Source organism: Schistocerca piceifrons, chromosome 1 (genome assembly GCF_021461385.2).
Source record: "Schistocerca piceifrons isolate TAMUIC-IGC-003096 chromosome 1, iqSchPice1.1, whole genome shotgun sequence".
Lineage (NCBI taxonomy): Eukaryota > Metazoa > Arthropoda > Insecta > Orthoptera > Acrididae > Schistocerca > Schistocerca piceifrons.
In genome coordinates this window covers 520,428,293-520,450,833 of record NC_060138.1, presented here as the reverse complement: position 1 = coordinate 520,450,833, position 22,541 = coordinate 520,428,293, and the positions used below count along the sequence as shown (strand labels likewise).

The window sequence follows — 22,541 nt, the reverse complement described above, 5'->3', positions numbered from 1 at the left end:
ACCTCTGATAGAATTATAAAGTCATTGGCAAATCTCAAAACTTCCATACCTTCTCCATGAACTCACTCTCTTTCCAAATTTCTCTTTGGGTTCTTTTTACTGCTTGTTGAGTGTACATATTGAATAACCTCAGGGATGTGCTACAACCTTGTCTCACTCCCTTCTCAAATGCTTATTCCCTTCCATGTCCTTCAACTCTTACAATGCAGGCTAGTTTCTGGGCAAGTTGTAAATAGCCTTTTACTTCCTGTATTTTATTCATATTACCTTGTAAGTTTCAAAGAGTGCAGTCCAGTCAACACTGGCAGAAACTTTCTCTAAATATACAAATGCTATAAATGTTGGTTTATTTTTCTTCAACCTGTCTAGTTCCCAGTGGTTAGCTTCTACAAGTTTTTCCATCCTTTCAAATATAATTGGAATTATTACACCGTTTTTGAAGTCTGAGGGTATCTCCCGTCTCATATGTCTTACATACCAGGTGGAATAGTTTTATCAAGGCTGGCTCTCCCATGTAACTCAATAATTCTGAGTGAAAATCACGTACTCCAGGGCTTTGTTTTGACTTACGTCTTTCAGTGCTCTGTCAGATTATTCTTGCAGTATCATGTCTCACATCTCACATTCATCTACTTCATTTCTTTCTATGATAGTGTCCACAAGTTTGCTTCTTATACATGGATGCTCTATAATCAGCTCTCCCTTCTCTGCTTAACACTTGCTTGCTGTCTGTGCCCTTGGTGTTGTCTCAATGTATCTCATGTCCATCACAAAGATATGCTAATCACTGATGTGGCACTAGGCAGTCAAACAATGCCAGATGGCATCTGCTGGTCAGTAATGCCATATGATCATTTCAGTTCATGTATCTCCAATTTTCTCTTTACTCTTTCTATAGGAAGAACCTACCTTTCCCTAGTCATGCATGTTTCTACAGCCTTTCATTTGTTCTCTAGACATTCCTGCTTAACCATTTTGAATTTTGTGTCAGTTCCATTTTTTAGATTCCGTGTTTCTTTCTGCCTTTGATTTGTACCTATGTAATCCCCTGCTGCTTTCATTATTTCATCTCTTCTGTCTACCCATTCATCTTCTATTGTATTCCTGTCCCGTGTTGCCTAATGCTCCCTCTGAAACCTTCAACAATATCTGGTTCTTTCAGTTTATTAGGTCCCATCTCCTTAATTTCTTACATTTCTGTAATTTTCTTCACTTTTAAATTGTAGTTTACAACCAATAAATTATGATCAGAATCCACTTCTGCTCCTGAAGATGTCTTTCAGTTTAAAATCTGGTTTCAAAACCAGTCCGAGATGTTTCAGTATCCCCAGGTCCTCCCATGTAAACAACATTCTTTCATGATTCTTGAACCAAGTATTATCAGTGATATAGTGGCTTCTTTTTTTTGTTTCCTTCTCCCAGTTCATGTGCTCCTACTATTTTTCCTTCTCTCTTTTTCCCTACTCTTGGATTCCAGTCATCCATCACAATTAAATTTCTATCTCTCTTAACACTGGAATAATTTCATTTATTTCATATACATTCTTACAATCTCTTCTTTATCTGTGGAGCTAGGTGGCACATATTATGTTATTACTGTAGTGAGTGTTGGCTTCATTTCTATCTTGGCTGTGATAATGTGTTCACTATGCTGGTCATAGTAGCTTACTGACTTTTCTATTTCCCTATTCCTTATTAGGGCCACTCCTGCATTACCTTTGTTTGATTGTGTGATAACACTGTACTTACCTGGTCAGAAGTCTATTCTTTCTGCCACTAAGCTTCACTAATTCCTATCATATCTAACTCCAGCCAGTCTATTTCCCTTCTGAAATTCTTTAATCTACCTACTTACGTGATTAAGGGATCTAACACTCCAAATTCTGACTCGCAGAATGCCAGTTGTGTTCTTCTGAGTGACATCATCCTTCTGAGTATGCGTGCAGATCTGAATGGAGAATTATCTTATCTCTGGAATATTTTATCCAAGAGGAAGCCACGTTCATTAAGTCACACAACAGAACTGCATGCTCTCGGGAAAAGAAAATTACAGCTTAGTTTCCCCTCACTTTCAGCTGTTTGCATAACCAGAATGGAAATACCATGTTGGCTAATGTTGGTCTTATACACGACATAAGTCAATCATCCAGACTGTTGCCCCTGCAACTACTGAAAAGACTGCCACCTCTTTTCAGGAACCATAGGTTAGTCTTGCCTCTTCCACATGTACCCCTTTGCTGTGGCTGCACCTACAGTACAGCTAACTGTATTGTTGAGGCATACAAGCCACCATACCTTTGACAAGGTCCATTGCTCACAGTGGATTGTGTATTATCAGTATTCTAAGATTTTTTAACATTATTGCAGTGTCAGGCTGTATTCATTAAAATTATATATGGATCAGAAGAATGATTTTATATTCAGCTTTTACATCCAGTTACCGCAGTCTAAGTTTCTCAAATAACAGTGAAATACATATACTAACTACATTTAGTCAGTAATTTTAAGTTGGACCATCACAGAAGTATGAGTACAAAAAAAGACACAGAGCTAGATGAAATGACACTTAAATGTACACAAAATATAACAGCAAAACTGGTGCAGCAGTATAGAGAATTTTGTCCAAAGACAGTATTCTACATTTATTTTTATTTACATCATATGGGATATCTTTTTATTTACATCATATGGGATACAGTAGCTGTTCAATCTAAAAAAGTAACTATTTCATCTATTAGTTAACTCTTTTTTTACCACTAATGAGTATGCATACTCTTCAGAAATATGCATTCAATACGTATGGAAGTTATTGGTATCAGACAGCAATTACTGTTAGCAGCAGTCTACACAATATCATTGCCAGAGGTGCAGTGAAAAAGTAATGCATCTAACTTGTGATCTGTATGATGTTAGGGTCATTCAGACTTTTTATTTGTCAATGAAGAACATAAACTGTGAAAATAATACTGCTGAAAATCTACAATTTGTGTGTTTCATTGATATATTTAAAAATGTGCAGTTACAGAAGATTTCTGTAACATGTTGACTGCCACACACATAGGGATGAATGTTTCACTGTCAGGCCTGACCAGGCCATGGCATGGTATCAGGCATGAGACTCTGCTGTGGCCACTGGCAGCTTTATGGCAGTCAATGTGTTAACACATTCGGCCTTGTCTACCAGTGTTCTGCGGTCAACATTCAATTTCACACAGACTTTCCTAGTTGTGCCTGTGAGAGAGCATGAGTGAGAGCATGAAACCAATCTTCATCTAGTGTAGTGAAAATGTGCCACTCAGTACCCTAAGATCTACTGAAAAACTGTAACAACTCAAAAGAGTGCTATAGGGTAGGTGGAGTACAAGTATATGTCTTTCTTTTTGTGTGTGTTTGCATGTTTATGACAGACGTACTAGCATATTGGTGATACACATTTACTGATAAGCAGTCCAGTGTCAACCATGTCAGGTACTGCCAATAGCTGAGCAAGTTTATAACATATACAAAACTTTGTTTTCATCAAACAACAATGACCCATAAGCCACAAAAACAGAAATTAGCTTCCACAATTTAAAAAAATTATTTGTTAAAATCCTTGGTTTATAGACATGGAGTGGACATTTTAGTTGATGATGATGATGATGATGATGATAATGATAATTATCATAAATTAATATTTCAGTCTGCTTTATGTCTGTAAGACTGTCTCAATCACATTGAAATGCAGCTGAATATGTTAGTGTACTTATAACCAAATTATTTTCTGAGTTAATGAAGCAAATTGATTTCTTATAAATGAACAAGAAATTTAATAATATACAGCTGACATTCCTGAGACGCATTGAGTCTCACCTTCATCTATGATAATAATGTACGCTGAAGAAATTTTAATTCATTGCTTCAGCTTACATCATTATCATAGAACAGGAATATACTTGATAATTCAACATCTGTTGATGTACTTTTTAACTCATTGCACAATTCTGAATATTCCCTTCACAATGAGATCTTTAGGGCACAATGGAAGAATTTTTGGTGACTAGTCTCCATGATAACACTTATCAAATGATATATTATGGAATACTCAGTTTCATATGTCACTACTCTCTTATGTAATGGCTAGGCATAATAAAATAGAAACCTTTACATGTAAATAAAAGCAGTCTTTATACATTTTCATATAACTCAGAATATAACACATCACTGAATGAATAGTCGTAGAAATCCCTTGTCCATATTAATGGAGGGGGATATATTAAATATAAATACAACAGAAATATTATGCTAACATGTAATATCAGTCTGGATCATGGTGAATTTCAGCATACAAAAGCAACAAGAATTAGTTGTTTGTATAAAAAAAAAGTGTAGGCTGTTATGTTGTATATCAGTTTGATCTGCAATTCATATTGAAATGCTGCAAATGAAGAGCATATAGGACAAAACTGCTACTGACAAGATAATATCAAACTGATGGATGTGGATGTGAATGCATTGGTGCTGTACTTTTTGTGAGGTGGTGCAAAAATTTTTAATGCAGGTCCCAGTGGCAGTGATACATACCCAAACACTAGAGATCTGTTTTTGGAGCAGAAATGACAGAAGTGTATGTCAACTGACTTATTGCTACTTAATATATGCATTCCATTATATATATTAAAATGGTGTTCACCATTCTTACAGCTTGTACTACTGGTCAATACAAAATATAAGTTCTTTAGTTGTACATTCCACATACATACCAACATCCTTACTGACATATGGACCATTCTGTCCAGTAATAGCCATTTGTCTGTTAATACTATGGAAGGAGTTTGCTATGCATATCACTCATCTTTATACATCCTTCATCCTTCCCTTTCAAAAAAATCTCAAAAATGGTGTGAACACACGTAGCTGCCCTTAGATTTCGTCACATGTATGAGGCACATATTCATGTAATTTGCACAATGGCAATAGGTGTGGAATACATCAATACCTTAAAATGTCACCATAGCCAGAAATATATGCTATTAAGATCTTGTGAACAGGGAGACCATACGAATGACCTGTTTGACCAATCCATCATTCATAAAAGCTTTTTTAAGTTACTGTCATAAAAGACATACATGACGCGCGTCTGTTGATCAACAGCGTTGCCTAAGCAAACTTGGAATACCATACTGCCATTTCCTGCATGAATGAACTTACCATTATATCATTGTTCACATTATGCAGAATAACTAATCACATTCTGATACCAGCACAACCTCAAAACAATCTATATTACTAAATGATTAGCCTGGACCATGGAGCATGGTATTCCACAAACAACAAAATTTTAATTTTCAATATTTCATGAAATTATTGACTGAATTCAAAAATTTTAGAAGTGACCATAAGCTACTCATCAAGGTATTTAATCTTATGTTGAAAATTTAACACAATAAGCCAAGTATTTTAGTAGAAACTGTGTGTTTGTCTCTGGGTAGTATAACTGATGGCACATAAATACCCAGATTTTATTTATCTAGTATTAGTAACTTCAAAAAAGTTTTACACATAATTCCAAAGCTTCATCTCACTGACAACCTCAACCACAAAATGATTAAAGGAAAAGGTTTATCAGTTACTAAATTTTCACTGTTCATGCAGTAAAATGCCAACACCTGGAATGACATTTTAATTTATTACTTTACTACTAACACTGTTCACGGCAAAGTTTGCAGACAGTATCTACATATACCACTAAATGTACCTGCAAAATTATGTCACTGTACCTCACATAGTTCAGGAGGTATGATGTCATAAACATTGACACACATGATAAAGTAGCTAGCTGTGGCCAAAGGTGTGTGTGTGTGTGTGTGTGTGTGTGTGTGTGTGTGTGTGTTTGTTTTTGGATGTCTGTGTGAATATGTGTACAAATACTCAAAAAAGGGCTAGTGCTTGAAATATGATGTGGATGCTACTTTATTTTATATGTTACTGTGCTCCACACATCAATTTGCTATAGGTGAGTAATTGCCCTTCCTTTATTTTATGTATTGTTCCATAATGGAATTTCCAATATTGTTATGCATTTCAAACATAGATTTTTATGAGGGCATGGTATTCCCATTTACCCATTTGAGCAATGAACAAACATGATTGCTTCAAAAAGGAAGGAAGGAAGATGGATTTAATGTCCCGTCGACATCAAGGTCATTGGAGATGGAGTACAAGCTCAGACTATATCAATGATGTGGAAGAAACTTGACTGTGTCCTTTCAAAGGAACCATCCTGGCATTTGCCTGGAGCTATTTAGGGAAATCACAGAAAATCTAAATCTGAATGGCTGGACATGGGTTTGAAATGTTATCCTCCCAAATGTGAGTCCCATGTGCTAACCACTGTGCCATCTCACTTGGTTCTGCTTCAAAAGCTGTATAAACCAAACTATTGTGCATTATATGTTGATACATGACTCAAGTTACTGTGTGACAAACAAATAAAACCAAAACAAAATTTCATCATCAATACCGTTTCTGTGGCACAATGAGAACTATAAACTTTCTCATATGTTTATTCTAGTTACATGAGTTTTATTATCTGTGTTTTCCTGCAGGCAGAGCTACTCGTGGACTTGGAGAGCTAATGTGAAGCTCATTTCAAAGGATATGACTTTTAAAATACTTCTGTTATTTAAAAATTAGTTTTGCTGCTCCCTCATGATGCTGTCCCCACGAGTATAATATAATGACTGCTGCCCATGATGTTTGTCAAGTACTGCTAAAAGTGTTGTGTTTTGAGAGTCTGAAAGGGAAAAATATGAACCAGAAATTGAAACCTTTCATAATTCTGATACTGTTAACATTTTTCCAGTAGGGTTTTTTAGAATACAAGTATATAACTGTGAAGAAATGGTAAGTTGTACTGTGAACTGAGGAAGTAAGTGTTCTTGTAATTTTGAAACAGTCAGGGTTGAGAATGGTCTGCAATGAGTGTATCCTGGAGATATGAGAGATGCATCTAAAGATACCTGATAAACTGCCTGATACAATTTGTAGCATAACATAAAAATATAAAAATGATTTATTCACAAAGGCTGTGACAATAACTAAGTGCTGAAAATTTCACAATGCAAAGTATAAGGAAATTGTAGCCCATACTTTTGGGAGGATATCTGGAGGGTAAAGCTGTATTACTAAATTGGAAGAAATGACTATTTTACTTCCTTACTAGTTGACATTTTAAGGTTTCATGTCAGTCAAAGTACCCTCTGTTCATCACTAACCTAGCATAGCCTAGTGTGATTACAATGGCTTATACAAACTTGACGGATCCTTTCACGGAAAAGATTTGGAGGTACTAATGCATTTTTGAGGCCTACTGAGCTATGACTTAGACAGCCGATTCCTGTTTTACCTAGCTACCATACAGGTCCCAGCTCCAAGGTAATGCAAAAGACAGTCTAGTCAGCTGGGGTTATGCGAAACATTAACTTTCCTTTAAGTGTCACTTTCTGTTCCTATAGCTTGACTCGCAAAGCCAAAGAAAAAATTATAAGAAAGTACAGTGTTTTCATTTATTCATGAATGACCTTGCATATAGTCTGAATAATGTAATTGTGGTGTACAGATACATTTTTTGTGCACCCTTATTAAATTGAGATAAGTGATACCAGAATATAAAATCAGTTAAAATTGATCAACAGAAGAAATTCTAGTGGGCATGATGGAATGCCTGTACAATTTTTTATGGATTATGTAAAACAGCTCTCCCATCTCCTAGCAGCAGTTTGTCGTAGGTCACTGGAGCAATGAAGCAAATGATGGAGAAAGGTGCAGGTTATTCCGAATTTCAAGAAGATTCAATGGACAAATTCATGTTAACTATATGCCTGTATTGTTGATTCCAACCTGTTACAGAATTATGTAACACACTGTACACTCACAATGACCTTACTGGAGAAAGAAGGTCTCCTCTGTAGAAATCAACATGGATTCCACGAACGACAATCATGTGAAACTCAGCTCACTGTGTTCATCGATGGAATCCACAAGGCAATATCTAATGGCACCTAGGTTGATGCCATCCTCCTTGATTAGCAAAAAGCACTCAGTGCTATTCCACATTGATATCCAATGAACAAAATACAAGCTTACAGAATATTAGACAAGCTGTGTGTTTGAAATAAAGACTTCTGAGCAGGGCAATGTCATCAGAAACAAAAATAACACTAAGTGTACCACAAACTAGTTCCATGAGGTTGTTACTGGACATAGGAAAAATAATAACACTACAAGATTATAGTGAAATGCAGAAAGACTTGTAGGTAAGCTTGGTGAAGGAACTGGCAGCTGACCCTATAAATGTAGCATAGCCCACATAGTGAATGACATCATCATTGAGTTACATTATCAGTGATGAATCACTGAAATCAATCACAAATGTAAAATATTTAGGAGTATGCATATGCAGTGACCTGAAGTGGAAAAACCTCATAAGACTAGTTGAAGGAAAAGCAGGTACCAGACTGAGATTCATTGGAAGAATCCAGAGACATGTAATTCATCCATGAAATTGACAGCTTACAAAACTCTCTTGTGACCAATTATTGAGTAAAGTTTGTTATTCTGAGACAATTGTTAGGCTAGATTAGTAGTGGAGACTGAGAAGACTCAAAGAACAGAGGTCCATTTTGTTGTGGGTCCATTTAGTAACTGTGAGAGTGCCATCCAGATGCTCATCATCTATTATATAAGAGAGTGGTTGTGCATCACATATGTGAATTTTAAAATTTTCACAGTTAACTCTATGTTCAAGAAGTTTTGGGTTTGTTGCTGGTCGTTGTTTGCTACATTCCACAATATTTCAGCTGGGCACCTGCCACTCATCTTTAGGTGAGCCATTGAAGACAGTCTTTGATGGCTCACCTAAAGATAATTGGCATTTGTACAGTCCAGATATCATGGAATATAGCTAATGATGGACAGCTCAAAGCCTAAAGCTTCTCTGAATACGCCACAGAGATGTTAACTATTAAAATTCTGAAAGTTTACATTTTAATGAAAAGGCAGGCAATATAAAACTGTCAATCCCTCTCCCCACATTCATTTTTCAAAAAACATGACTGTGCCGGGAAAATCAGAACATTGTGAGCTGCCCGACCTGGGCTTACTGACTGTTTTTCATCATGTGATCTATTTACAATAGGAAAGGTGGAAATAACATTGTTACTTATGTAGTCTCCAGCACACTACATACTGCAAGATAGCTTTGGGAATAAAGGTGTAGATGCTAACATAGGTGTAGAAACAAACCTTGATGACTTTTTACTGAAGGTGTTGTCTGTCTGAAGCTTTATCATATTTGAGCTTATCTTGGAGTATCTATGAAGTCTATGAAATCGGTTTCCTTTTATGATCAACACAACATTTCATTTTTAGTTTCTTGTTCCATTTATGCCAAAAACACCCCACTCATAACATGCATTCTCGTGCCTAACAGTATTCAGTGTCACTAATTTGCATTCCTTAGTTTCCTGCCATTTCTTCTGTAAGAAACCTTCTATCCAAAAATTTATTTGTCCCCAGAATTATTTCCACAAGAAAGATAAAGCTGGGAGTTATTTTCTAACACACTCCAATGCATATTTCTTACTCCGATAGCAAAATTTAGTTTACATGAGTAACAACAGTTTCTCTTGTTACTTTGTAGATTTTTACTGACATGTTTTGTTAATGAAAGGGAATGAAAGAATTTTGTGAAGTGAATGATACAAAACACAGGTAGTACAACATTGTATATTCAGAACAGCAACTGATCTACATATTTTGTTGTTTATTAATTGCCTTATTGCATGTTTCATCTTTGTTTGTGTAGCTTTTGGATTAACTTATTTCTTATGTTGCTAAAAGGCACATTAAATTGACCACCTGTGCCTCCTGGATCTGAAAATTTTATTTAGTTCAAGAAGAAATCTGTATTTTCTGATGATACTGATCTCTCTATTTCAGTTTATGACCTGATCACATATCAAATGACATTGATGATATTTTTGTCGGCCTGAAATATAGTTTTCTTTACCATGTCTTTTGGATTTTCTCACTATCCTGTCGAATATTTGATTATATTTTTTGATGTAATTTTCAAGTTATGGTGTACTCTTATTGTACTGAATGAAAGAGTGGAAAATTATTTTCTTTGCACTAGAAGCTATGAGATATGTCCAGAAAAAGAGTATCATTTTGAAAAAAACTAATAAAAACATTTTTTCGAAACAAAATTTATTTTTATAAGAAAAAGCATCATACTATTGTTCTCTCAGACATATGTCATAGCAGAAAACCAACTTTTCTATACCCTCTTCATAGAAATATTTTACTGCCATCAGTGCAGACAGCCCCTGGTGAACACTATTGTTTGAGTCATCATCACTGTCAAAACACTTTCCTCTAAAATCACACTTCAAGTTCAGGAACACGTGATAATCAGAACATGCAAGATTGGGGCTGTATGGAGGGTGATCAAACTGCTCCCACATGAATTATTGATAAAGATTTTGATTGACACCAGCAGAATGGGGACGTGCAATGTCATTAAGCAACACAATGCCTTTATTGAACATTCCATGTTTTTTTTTTTTTTTTTTTTTTTTTTTCTGTCCCAGAACACAGTCCACGTGATTTTTTGTGTTGACAACACTGTTCTGAACATTTGTTTTTTGGGGGATTTTAAGTGCCTCTACTACTTTGACTTTTGTTTTGATTCTCCATTGATGTGACAATTTCAAGTCTCACAACCAGTCACAATTATTTTTCAGAATTCATCTCCTTTATCACTATATTGAGTAAGACATATGAAAACACTGTTAAGTCACTTAGTTTTATGGATGGTCATAAGCACTTTGGACCCCAATGGGGACACAATTTGTGAAAATTTAAGCAGTTTGTGACAATACCATGCAAAACAGTTTTGAAAAAGTATTTTTATTGTGAACCAACTGTTTTCGTGAGTTTACTTGTTCACTTTCTCAATCAGACTTATCATTCACAACAGAAAGCCCCCTACTCCATGATTCATCATGAACATTAGTTCACCTGTCATTGAATTGTCTCACCCATTTTCTCTCCATTCAATCAGTCATTACATTTTCACCATAAATCTCTACAAGTTGATGATGAATTTGAGCTCACTCATTCTTAGTATTCAAAAACTGAATTGCAGAAAACACTTCACAGTCAACAGGCTCATAAGATATCTTAAACATTTCGAATGATCACTAATAAATGTAATCACAATGCTATCTGGCTGTAATGGCATCAGTGGAAAGAAAATGAACCAGACAGACAAGAGCAGATGTGCAGAACTGTGACACTAGTGCCGCAGTGACGGTAGAACAAAATGGAACTTACTTCCTGGACACGACTCATATAACACATTTTGCAACACAACACATCACAATTCTCCACCTTTTCAGTGGAAAGGCTGTGTGAAAATATTGGAGGTACATCTTGTGGAATGTGATAAACAGTTCTTCAGTTTTATTGAAGACTTCCTTCCACATCTCCCTTCATAGAATAAAATTAAGCTGATGTTTCAGTTAGTGAAATCAATAATTTTACTCTTATTATCTCTAGTGCTCTTATACAAATTTGTTTAAATGCAGTTTTGCTTTTAGAAGTAATTACACTTGCAAAGCTGACAGCATAATCTCAAGAACTACTGACATTTACTACATTTATCCTTTGATTTGAATTTTTTAAGGTGTCAGAGCTTATCTCTGCACAGATAAATACTTTCTAGATATCACTTTTAATATTATTAAAAAGCTTTTCAAAATTTTCAACAATTTTTTTCCAATCTTCATATGGAAAAGTTAGATGACAGATAAGTAAAACAGTCAGGAAGGATAACTCCAGCTGTAGTTGAATTGTTAACATCGAAGCAAAATTTTCTGTAAAACAAGAAAGGAAGCAAGGAATATTGGGTTTAACATCTGATTGACATTGAGTTCATCAGAGACAGAGCACAAGCTCAAATTGTGTCATGGATAGGGAAGGAAATTGGCCATGCCCTTTCATAGGGACCAACCTGACATTTGCTTGGAACGATTTAGGGAAATACAGGAAACCTAAATCTGAATGGCTGGATGTGGGTTTGAACTGTCATCCTCCCGAGTGTGAGTTCAATGCGCCCACCATTGTGCCACTTCGCTCCGTTTCTCTAAAATAATACATTTCTTTGGGGACATTGACTTCAGGAAAATATAGGTTTTTTATTGTGTTTTCTAAGCTTCCACTAGACATTTTTTATGCTGCAACAAATACATAAATAAATACATAAATAAAATAAACCTGTAGGTATTGGTGCAACAGAATAAAATAGATAAGAGAGTGAAAGTTTACAAAAAAAGAAGACTGTTTAGTTCAAGGTAGAATCCTCAAAATATTTTACACAAAGTGGCTTCAATAGGCAACAATTAAGCAGTAATCTTCATTTTTTAATGAAGATTCTTTCACTAGTTTTGGCAAAAGATATTTATCTTACCAGTATAATAATAATCATTTCAATAATGATTAAAGCTCAGACAAACATATACTAATTCCAAATAACAGAGCAGTAAAATTTTGCTTCTTAAAATGAAATAAAGCATGCAATTAACTGAGTGGGCTCATACTGATGCTAAGTATTGCTACAGTTAATATTCGTACTTTGGCTCCAAGCTTATTCCAGTAGTTGCATGAAAGTGCACTGTATAAGTGAGATGTGTAATTGCAGCTTAAACTTGAAATAGTTCATGAGCAGCAGTGTTTCTGCCCCAATAACTTTGTGAAGCATAATTAAAACACAAAATGTTGCACATTTTGAAATCAATGAAGGCTCATTGACTACTACTGTAATGTATTTATTTCTGTCTTTCAGGAATACCGTAGGTTCAATAATTCACTTATTTACTGTGGGTTAAATTTTTGAAGATATTTATTTCCATCTAATACAGCATCTTTTTTTTTATCCTCCTGAAACATATCATTGACATCATGTTTTCAACAACTGCAATGAAGTTGAAGTCTCCCTGTAAGTACCTCTTATCTGTCATGAGTAAATCTAGATCTGTAGTATATATACAAACAGAGTGATTCTTATTAATGTTTAAAAACTCCTGAAGCAACTTAGATGACACTGAGACAGTTAATCGAATACCAGATACATGAGGTCACAAATGTAGGGAAATACCCCAAACTGAGTGACAAATGTTGAACATGTGATGTCACCAGATCACATACCTCACTACATGAGCAGTGGTTGATCCTGTCGGTCTGTCACCACTGATCATCCCAGCCCAAGTCAAGTATTTCCTTCAGTGTGGCTCTGGGCCCACATGCGCAACTTAAGCATATGGGGCTCAGGCTTTGAATCTTGCATTTGACAGCAACATTTTTTCATTGCATTAAACAATTAATTGTGTACATTGAGGCACAATTTATTATTTTATTTACTGTCCTTCCAGTCTCTGCTCATTTATTGCAAAGTACAGTACAACAAAACCTACTATATGGCATTAGAAGTAAATGAATATAAGCTTCCAAATTGCATCGTTACTAGTATGTGATCTACATTTTATTTACAAAATAATGTCTGGAAGAAGAGAGAGAGAGAGAGAGAGAGAGAGGAGAAGAAGAAGAAGAGACAAAAGGAAAACAACACAAAATTAGAGTGGCTTTACTTTGGTTACAGCAAGGGCAATAATTTTACAACTTTTACATCTCAACAAATCACATTTACAAGAGGTGCTCACAGTTTGCACCATTCACATGAATGCAAGTATAGCACTGCTCAACCAACCCTTCATGTCCAAGCCGAACTGCTGAGCATGCATCTGGTGACATCACATGATCAACATTTCTCATCCATTTTTGGAGTATTTCTCAATGTTTGTGACCCCACGTGTCTCATATTAAATCACTTGTCTTGGCATCATCTACGTCACTTTGAGGGCTTTTAAAAGTTAGTAAGAATCATCCTGTATACTATTGTTTTCACATTTCCAATTGTTGGTGGGAATAAAAGATTATATAACTGTAAGTAGTATACTGACATAAAGATAGAAATTGTGTGTGATAATCTTTATGCTCTTTAAACATAAACAATGCAAGTAAACGACATGCATACAGCAGGTAATCTTGCAATTTATGTATTCAGACATTGTGTGCCCAATGGTTAGTCAAGAATTGGAGATTTGTGTATCTGTTCGAAGTGTGGATCACATTATCAACACACAGGGAGCAATGTTTCATTTTAGGAAATGGAATTATATTATTTTACATTACTGACATATTAAACACACCTATTGCTAATACATGTGGTACCACTTACAAAACACTTCCGCAGCATGTAACTTGCTATTGCCAGTATATACAAAAATGTTTACATTACTCATTCAAGAAAGATTTCTGGACAAATGGATAAAGCAAGACACATGAGAATGTTACTGAATTAAAACAGAGCTGAGATTTTTATTACTTCATGAAAAGCTGTGTTCCAGTTCAATTTAACTTACTGCCTATAACTTGCATTAATAAAATAAAGTTAGCAGCAATTCAACTACTGTCCATGTATCTATTGTAAATACAGGATTAAGTTAATGAGGCCATCCACAGAATAGCATAATAATGGGATTTTTGAGGATATTGTTTCACTATTTTTTACTATTACATACCCAAAGTAATTGTGTTTTGCATTTTTACAAGGGAGCAAGACATACTGGTGCTTGAGGTGATGGTAGAAATGCTGTTATGGGTGAAGGTATTGTGTATTGGTCTATTTTATTGGAACAGTAGATATAGAACTCGCATACATAAATAACAGTTCTTACATTTTCATACTGTAAATATTTTAATGCACATAGAAACTAGAACATTACAGTCCCTGGAGTTTCTGATGTAAAAGAATGTTCCATATCTTTAATTAAAATAGTGATGTGTCACCAACATTTTCATGGTAGCCATCATATGCAGTTAGATTAGACATGTATTTTACAGATTTAAATTTTCATGGGTATGATATATAAAATTTACCATAGCTTCATGTTGCATGATAGGTGGAGGGTCCTAAAGTTCTATAAATTAAGTGAAATTTTCAGATGTTATTTCTCTCATGTTTACCACATGTGTGTCCACATGTTGCCTGTATTATTTATTGTTCCTTTTAGGTTTAGTATAATATTCAATTATGTTTTCAGAACAGAGGAAGACAATTTATTTTATTAGTAGGAAATGGTTAGGGACAGCAAAGTTTATTATCAAAATTTAGGGTCAGATCCAAATAACTTTTAAATGCTAACATGCAAAAATGTATAAATACTTGCCCAAAATGTGGAGATAGTGATTAAATGAATAAGGAAGAATTTGTAACATAATAATTATATTAAATTAAAAGGAAGGTCAGTGTTGACCATAATATTGATGGTTTATTGATAGCAAAATCGATTTTCAATCACATAGTAATCATCTTCAGTGCTGTGGTGTACAAATTAAACTCACAGGCACTGGTATCAAGTTATTATCAGAAACCAAAACTGAGAAACAATCACAGTAACTTGATACCAGTGCCTATGAGTTTAATTTGTACACCACAGCACTGAAGATGATCACTATGTGATTGAAAATCGATTTTGCTATCAATAAACCATCAATATTACGGCTAACACTGACCTTCCTTTTAATTTAACATATGTAGTCGTTGTGCACACAGCACTCCATGGAGTTGCCAATCAATAATAATTATGTTCATACTAAAAATTATTCATTGCAAACTATATTCAGATAAGAGAGTGAATAATTTTTGCTTCAGTGGAAAATAGTAAATGTTGCAGGGTACTTCACTCCCTAAGAACTATGCTATGAACCAAAAACCAAATGATAACCTGCTATTTGAAGCTTCCCCAATTAAGACTGTCTACCAAGGTGTAAAAGAAATGCTGGTATATAAATGAAGTTTGGTATTTGTAACCTTTATTGTCACCAAACATTTGCAAAACTTCCTCAGGTGACATAGAAATCGAGATTATGACTACTGTTGCAACTGTCTTTTAAATAATACTTCCTTATTGACTTTAAAAGTGATTGGTAGTGCCAGAATCCAATATTGGGAAACTCCTGATTTTGTAGATTAAATCTTTTCTAAACTCTCATCGCCAGTTTTGTAAGGGCCTCTTTGCTACTGCTGTGGAGACTGAGTTTGTGAAATGGCTTCTGGTGCAGTACACCATTAAGACAGTTTCTCCTTGCCATTATTACACAGCTATGCCCCAGGGTCAGGTTACAGGATAGGATAATGAAGGGTTTACAACACTTCCACAAATTAGTAACAAAGCCAAACAAATGAGTTAAAAAGTGACGTGTCGGATATTGAGGTCTGCAACACTACCTGTAATATAACACCAAAAAAGGCCCTCAATGGCTAACTGCAAGTAATCACAGGTAAACATCACAGTACATAGCAAACACAATTTACCACAACTGTCTATTCACTTTTAAGAGTTCACTAAACAATGTTCTCTTTCTAAGTCAGGCCTGGACAATGATCTACAACCAAGCGGGCGAGAGCTACTGTTCTATCTTCCAAGTAGACTTCTTTCTGTTGTCGTCTGGTCATTGGTGGGTTGTACTCGACCGGCAATTGGCCAAGGTGAAGTCAATACCTTCATCCTCAGCGCTGCCAGTGGTGCTGGTGGAATTCGTGCAAGTGTCGAGTCTCTATGACACTGACACCAGCTTGCATCTGTGTACCTGTGGTGCTTTTGTCCCGACTATGTCTTGTTCAGATGACACGGCGATATGCATGGGAAAAAGTGATTGACCTGTACTATACAATTATTTTAATGTATTTTAGACATACTCACAGTAACATGCTTTTAATTATGACCACATCTGGTGAGCCACAGACCATGGCTTCTGAAGGTGTTTAATGTGAAGTCAATGATGATCATTATGGGTCCCTCATTGCATTGGAAATCGTGTAAAATGATGTGGAATGAGGAAAAGAGACTTGCCAGTTCAAAAGTCTGTGTCCTTGTCATCATAGTTGAAAACAGTGTGACAATAATTTGAGTCAGATGGTTGAAACTAAGATAAAATTGAGGTACCTTAAAATTGTAGACTGTCACTGAAGGATACACCAAGCAGTGCCATCATAATCAGTAGCACTAAAATGGGATTTACATCTACATCTACATCTACATCGATACTCCGCAAGCCACCCAACGGTGTGTGGCGGAGGGCACTTTACGTGCCACTGTCATTACCTCCCTTTCCTGTTCCAGTCGCGTATGGTTCGCGGGAAGAACGACTGTCTGAAAGCCTCTGTGCGCGCTCTAATCTCTCTAATTTTACATTCGTGATCTCCTCGGGAGATATAAGTAGGGGGAAGCAATATATTCGATACCTCATCCAGAAACGCACCCTCTCGAAACCTGGCGAGCAAGCTACACCGCGATGCAGAGCGCCTCTCTTGCAGAGTCTGCCACTTGAGTTTATTAAACATCTCCGTAACGCTATCACGGTTACCAAATAACCCTGTGACGAAACGCGCCGCTCTTCTTTGGATCTTCTCTATCTCCTCCGTCAGACCGATCTGGTACGGATCCCACACTGATGAGCAATACTCAAGTATAGGTCGAACGAGTGTTTTGTAAGCCACCTCCTTTGTTGATGGACTACATTTTCTAAGCACTCTCCCAATGAATCTCAACCTGGTACCCGCCTTACCAACAATTAATTTTATATGATCATTCCACTTCAAATCGTTCCGCACGCATACTCCCAGATATTTTACAGAAGTAACTGCTACTAGTGTTTGTTCCGCTATCATATAATCATACAATAAAGGATCCTTCTTTCTATGTATTCGCAATACATTACATTTGTCTATGTTAAGGGTCAGTTGCCACTCCCTGCACCAAGTGCCTATCCGCTGCAGATCTTCCTGCATTTCGCTACAATTTTCTAATGCTGCAACTTCTCTGTATACTACAGCATCATCCGCGAAAAGCCGCATGGAACTTCCGACACTATCTACTAGGTCATTTATATATATTGTGAAAAGCAATGGTCCCATAACACTCCCCTGTGGCACGCCAGAGGTTACTTTAACATCTGTAGACGTCTCTCCATTGATAACAACATGCTGTGTTCTGTTTGCTAAAAACTCTTCAATCCAGCCACACAGCTGGTCTGATATTCCGTAGGCTCTTACTTTATCAGGCGACAGTGCGGAACTGTATCGAACGCCTTCCGGAAGTCAAGAAAAATAGCATCTACCTGGGAGCCTGTATCTAATATTTTCTGGGTCTCATGAACAAATAAAGCAAGTTGGGTCTCACACGATCGCTGTTTCCGGAATCCATGTTGATTCCTACATAGTAGATTCTGGGTTTCCAGAAATGACATGATATGCGAGCAAAAAACATGTTCTAAAATTCTACAAGAGATCGACGTCAGAGATATAGGTCTATAGTTTTGCGCATCTGCTCGACGACCCTTCTTGAAGACTGGGACTATCTGTGCCCTTTTCCAATCATTTGGAACCCTCCGTTCCTGTAGAGACTTGCGGTACACGGCTGTTAGAAGGGGGGCAAGTTCTTTCGCGTACTCTGTGTAGAATCGAATTGGTATCCCGTCAGGTCCAGTGGACTTTCCTCTATTGAGTGATTCCAGTTGCTTTTCTATTCCTTGGACACTTATTTCGATGTCAGCCATTTTTTCGTTTGTGCGAGGATTTAGAGAAGGAACTGCAGTGCGGTCTTCCTCTGTGAAACAGCTTTGGAAAAAGGTGTTTAGTATTTCAGCTTTACGCGTGTCATCCTCTGTTTCAATGCCATCATCATCCCGTAGTGTCTGGATATGCTGTTTCGAGCCACTTACTGATTTAACGTAAGACCAGAACTTCCTAGGATTTTCTGTCAAGTCGGTACATAGAATTTTACTTTCGAATTCACTGAACGCTTCACGCATAGCCCTCCTTACTCTAACTTTGACATCGTTTAGCTTCTGTTTGTCTGACAGGTTTTGGCTGCGTTTAAACTTGGAGTGGAGCTCTCTTTGCTTTCGCAGTAGTTTCCTAACTTTGTTGTTGTACCACGGTGGGTTTTTCCCGTCCCTCACAGTTTTACTCGGCACGTATCTGTCTAAAACGCATTTTACGATTGCCTTGAACTTTTTCCATAAACACTCAACATTGTCAGTGTCGGAACAGAAATTTTCGTTTTGATCTGTTAGGTAGTCTGAAATCTGCCTTCTATTACTCTTGCTAAACAGATAAACCTTCCTCCCTTTTTATATTCCTATTAACTTCCATATTCAGGGATGCTGCAACGGCCTTATGATCACTGATTCCCTGTTCTGCACTTACAGAGTCGAAAAGTTCGGGTCTGTTTGTTATCAGTAGGTCCAAGATGTTATCTCCATGAGTCAGTTCTCTGTTTAATTGCTCGAGGTAATTTTCGGATAGTGCACTCAGTATAATGTCACTCGATGCTCTGTCCCTACCACCCGTCCTAAACATCTGAGTGTCCCAGTCTATATCTGGTAAATTGAAATCTCCACCTAAGACTATAATATGCTGAGAAAATTTATGTGAAATGTATTCCAAATTTTCTCTCAGTTGTTCTGCCACTAATGCTGCTGAGTCGGGAGGTCGGTAAAAGGAGCCAATTATTAACCTAGTTCAGTTGTTTAGTGTAACCTCCACCCATAATAATTCACAGGAACTATCCACTTCTACTTCACTACAGGATAAACTACTACTAACAGTGACGAACACTCCACCACCGGTTGCATGCAATCTATCCTTTCTAAACACCGTCTGTACCTTTGCAAAAATTTCGGCAGAATTTATCTCTGGCTTAAGCCAGCTTTCTGTACCTATAACGATTTCAGCTTCGGTGCTTTCTATCAGCGCTTGAAGTTCCGGTACTTTACCAACGCAGCTTCGACAGTTGACAATTACAATACCGATTGCTGCTTGGTCCCCGCATGTCCTGACTTTGTCCTGCACACGTTGAGGCTGTTGCCCTTTCTGTACTTGCCCAAGGCCATCTAACCTAAAAAACCGCCCAGCCCACGCCACACAACCCCTGCCACCCGTGTAGCCGCTTGTTGCGTGTAGTGGACTCCTGACCTATCCAGCGGAACCCGAAACCCCACCACCCTATGGCGCAAGTCGAGGAATCTGCAGCCCACACGGTCGCAGAACCGTCTCAGCCTCTGATTCAGACCCTCCACTCGGCTCTGTACCAAAGGTCCGCAGTCAGTCCTGTCGACGATGCTGCAGATGGTGAGCTCTGCTTTCATCCTGCTAGCGAGACTGGCAGTCTTCACCAAATCAGATAGCCACCGGAAGCCAGAGAGGATTTCCTCCGATCCATAGCGACACACATCATTGGTGCCGACATGAGCGACCACCTGCAGATGGGTGCACCCTGTACCCTTCATGGCATCCGGAAGGATGAGAGAAGGAAAACTGTAAGAAAGGACTGGATAATCAGTAAGCTTAAACTGATAGAGAAATAAAATACACACATAAAAACTGAAATTTGCATGACAGTGCAGAGTTACAAAGCAGCTGGAGGCCACTCATGGATCACACTGCAATGAGAGCACCCACTGCCCCCCCACCCCCACCCGACACCCTGGCCATACTGTGAGAATATGGGCTACTGTGAGATAACTACCACAGCTGCTATGCAGGGAGTCCTCTTGATATGAAACGAATTCATGGATAAGCCTGCTGCAGCTGATAGATGGATGGGACAGTATGATGGCATAAAGACAGGCTTGGAGAGAAGTAAGCCACACTTCAGTGGTGCCCTTGATTGCCCTCAGTTAGTTGAAGGTTCTGGTAACCTGCCACGTCCCAGGTTTTCAAAATTTGACATTGCAGTTGCAATTGTAGGTCTGTGCCCAGTCCTCTGAGTTCAGCTTTGACTCCTGTTGCTAATCTGTCAGCAACTTCATTTGCCAAAATACCCACATGGCTTGATGTCCTGATGAATGTTACATGGCTCTAGAGCTGTGGAGGTCATCTAATAGGCCTTGAATATTAGTGACCAGCTGAACAGTTGGTTGTAAAACAGAGTCAGTTAACGTGGATGGGTAGGTGTGTGACATAATGGGACTGCATAGTTTGCCGATAGTTGCTGGCGTCTGATCATCAGTACGGAGGGGGGAAATAAGACTTTGGTGTGAACTGTGCCCTCCGCCTCACACCACTTGGTTGCTAGCGGAGTATATATGTAGATATGTAGATGTAGATCAGTAATAGGGTACCAGCTTTCGTCAGGTGACTGACTTCAGGGATCATATGGAACCTTTTGCATACCTCCATGGTAGCACTATCCCTCAGACATCCCAGTTTTCTTTACTTATTGTTTGGTAAGGGTTGAATGTATCTGGAGCTGGAACAGTTGGAGGAACAGGAAATTCTGGATAAAAATGAGGGTAACCACAGAAGCCCCACTAATGCAGTGCAAACAGGACGTGATGGTGCCATAATTAAAAGCATGTTACTGTGAGTGTGTCTAAAATACATTAAAATAATTGTATAGTACTGGTCAATCACTTTTTGCCATGCATATCGCCGTGTCATCTGAACAAGACATAGTCAGGACAAAAGTGCCACAGGTGCCAGTCAAAGAACACAGTGATCACATGTTGGCAATGCTCAAAAGTGGTGTCATTTTGAATAATTAAATGGCCTATTAGAGACTGGTTTATAATTAGTAAAAATATGAGTACCTTTTTCCAATAAATACTTTGGAGCCACTGGGGGAAGGGGGATACCCATTCCTGCCGAATACAGGTGAATTGCAGAGTAACCATGTAGATGTAGATAACTGGAGGATGTGTTTTATGCTGTCATTGCCAAGGTACTTAAGCATTTGAGTGTAAATTTTACCAGGTCTAGAGGCTGTGTTTCAAAACTCTACCAAAGTGTTGCAGATCTCCCATTCATTAAATGGAACATTGTATGGTTTAAGACCATCTCATTATCCCTACTACAGCAAATTCTCCAAACCTGTCTTCAATGTTTTCAGTGAAAACAGTGGCTTTGTTGTTGCAAAAAATTCTCTGTCAGTTCTGGAGCACACCAAGAAATGGGCAATTTGTGTACATTCATTTCTCCTTGTGTGACTCTCATTCCATCACACAGGGCTGAGATGGCCGTGTGGGCACGGTCACCATGAGTGAGTGTGATCCATTTCATTGTGGGCTGTATGCCCTGATGCCACTAACTCTGACTGAAGACTATTCCTGACACCACCCTGACATGGCAAAGACTATCTGTTGTAGCAGCTGTTGCCCACAGTCCTAGTGCCCCAGATTGCACAGGCAACTACTTCTCAGCATAAATGGGGAGGCACCAGCAATGCGATCCCTGAATTGACAGGGGGTCAGAACCAAGAGTGTGTATGATGAGCCCCCCCCCCCCCCCCCCCACCAGATGAATCTGATACTGTGCTGTAATATTAGATGCAGAAGATCGCACATGGTGGGTACATTGTGCACCACCGAATGCT

General features: G+C 37.7%; 1 protein-coding gene across 3 annotated transcripts in view; it reads left to right on the top strand.

Moving 5' to 3' along the window:
• LOC124798167 (sphingomyelin phosphodiesterase) overlaps positions 1-22,541 on the top strand; it is a 418,031-nt gene that overhangs the window by 387,375 nt on the left and 8,115 nt on the right. The window contains exons 14-15 of one of the 3 annotated variants that reach the window (XR_007016925.1): positions 12,890-13,042; positions 14,716-14,770. The exons of 1 other annotated variant lie outside the window; for it this stretch is intronic. The gene's annotated coding sequence lies outside the window, so the exon portion shown is untranslated. The remainder of the gene's footprint in view (positions 1-12,889; positions 13,043-14,715; positions 14,771-22,541) is intronic. One more of the 3 variants, XR_007016924.1, reaches the window with a different exon arrangement.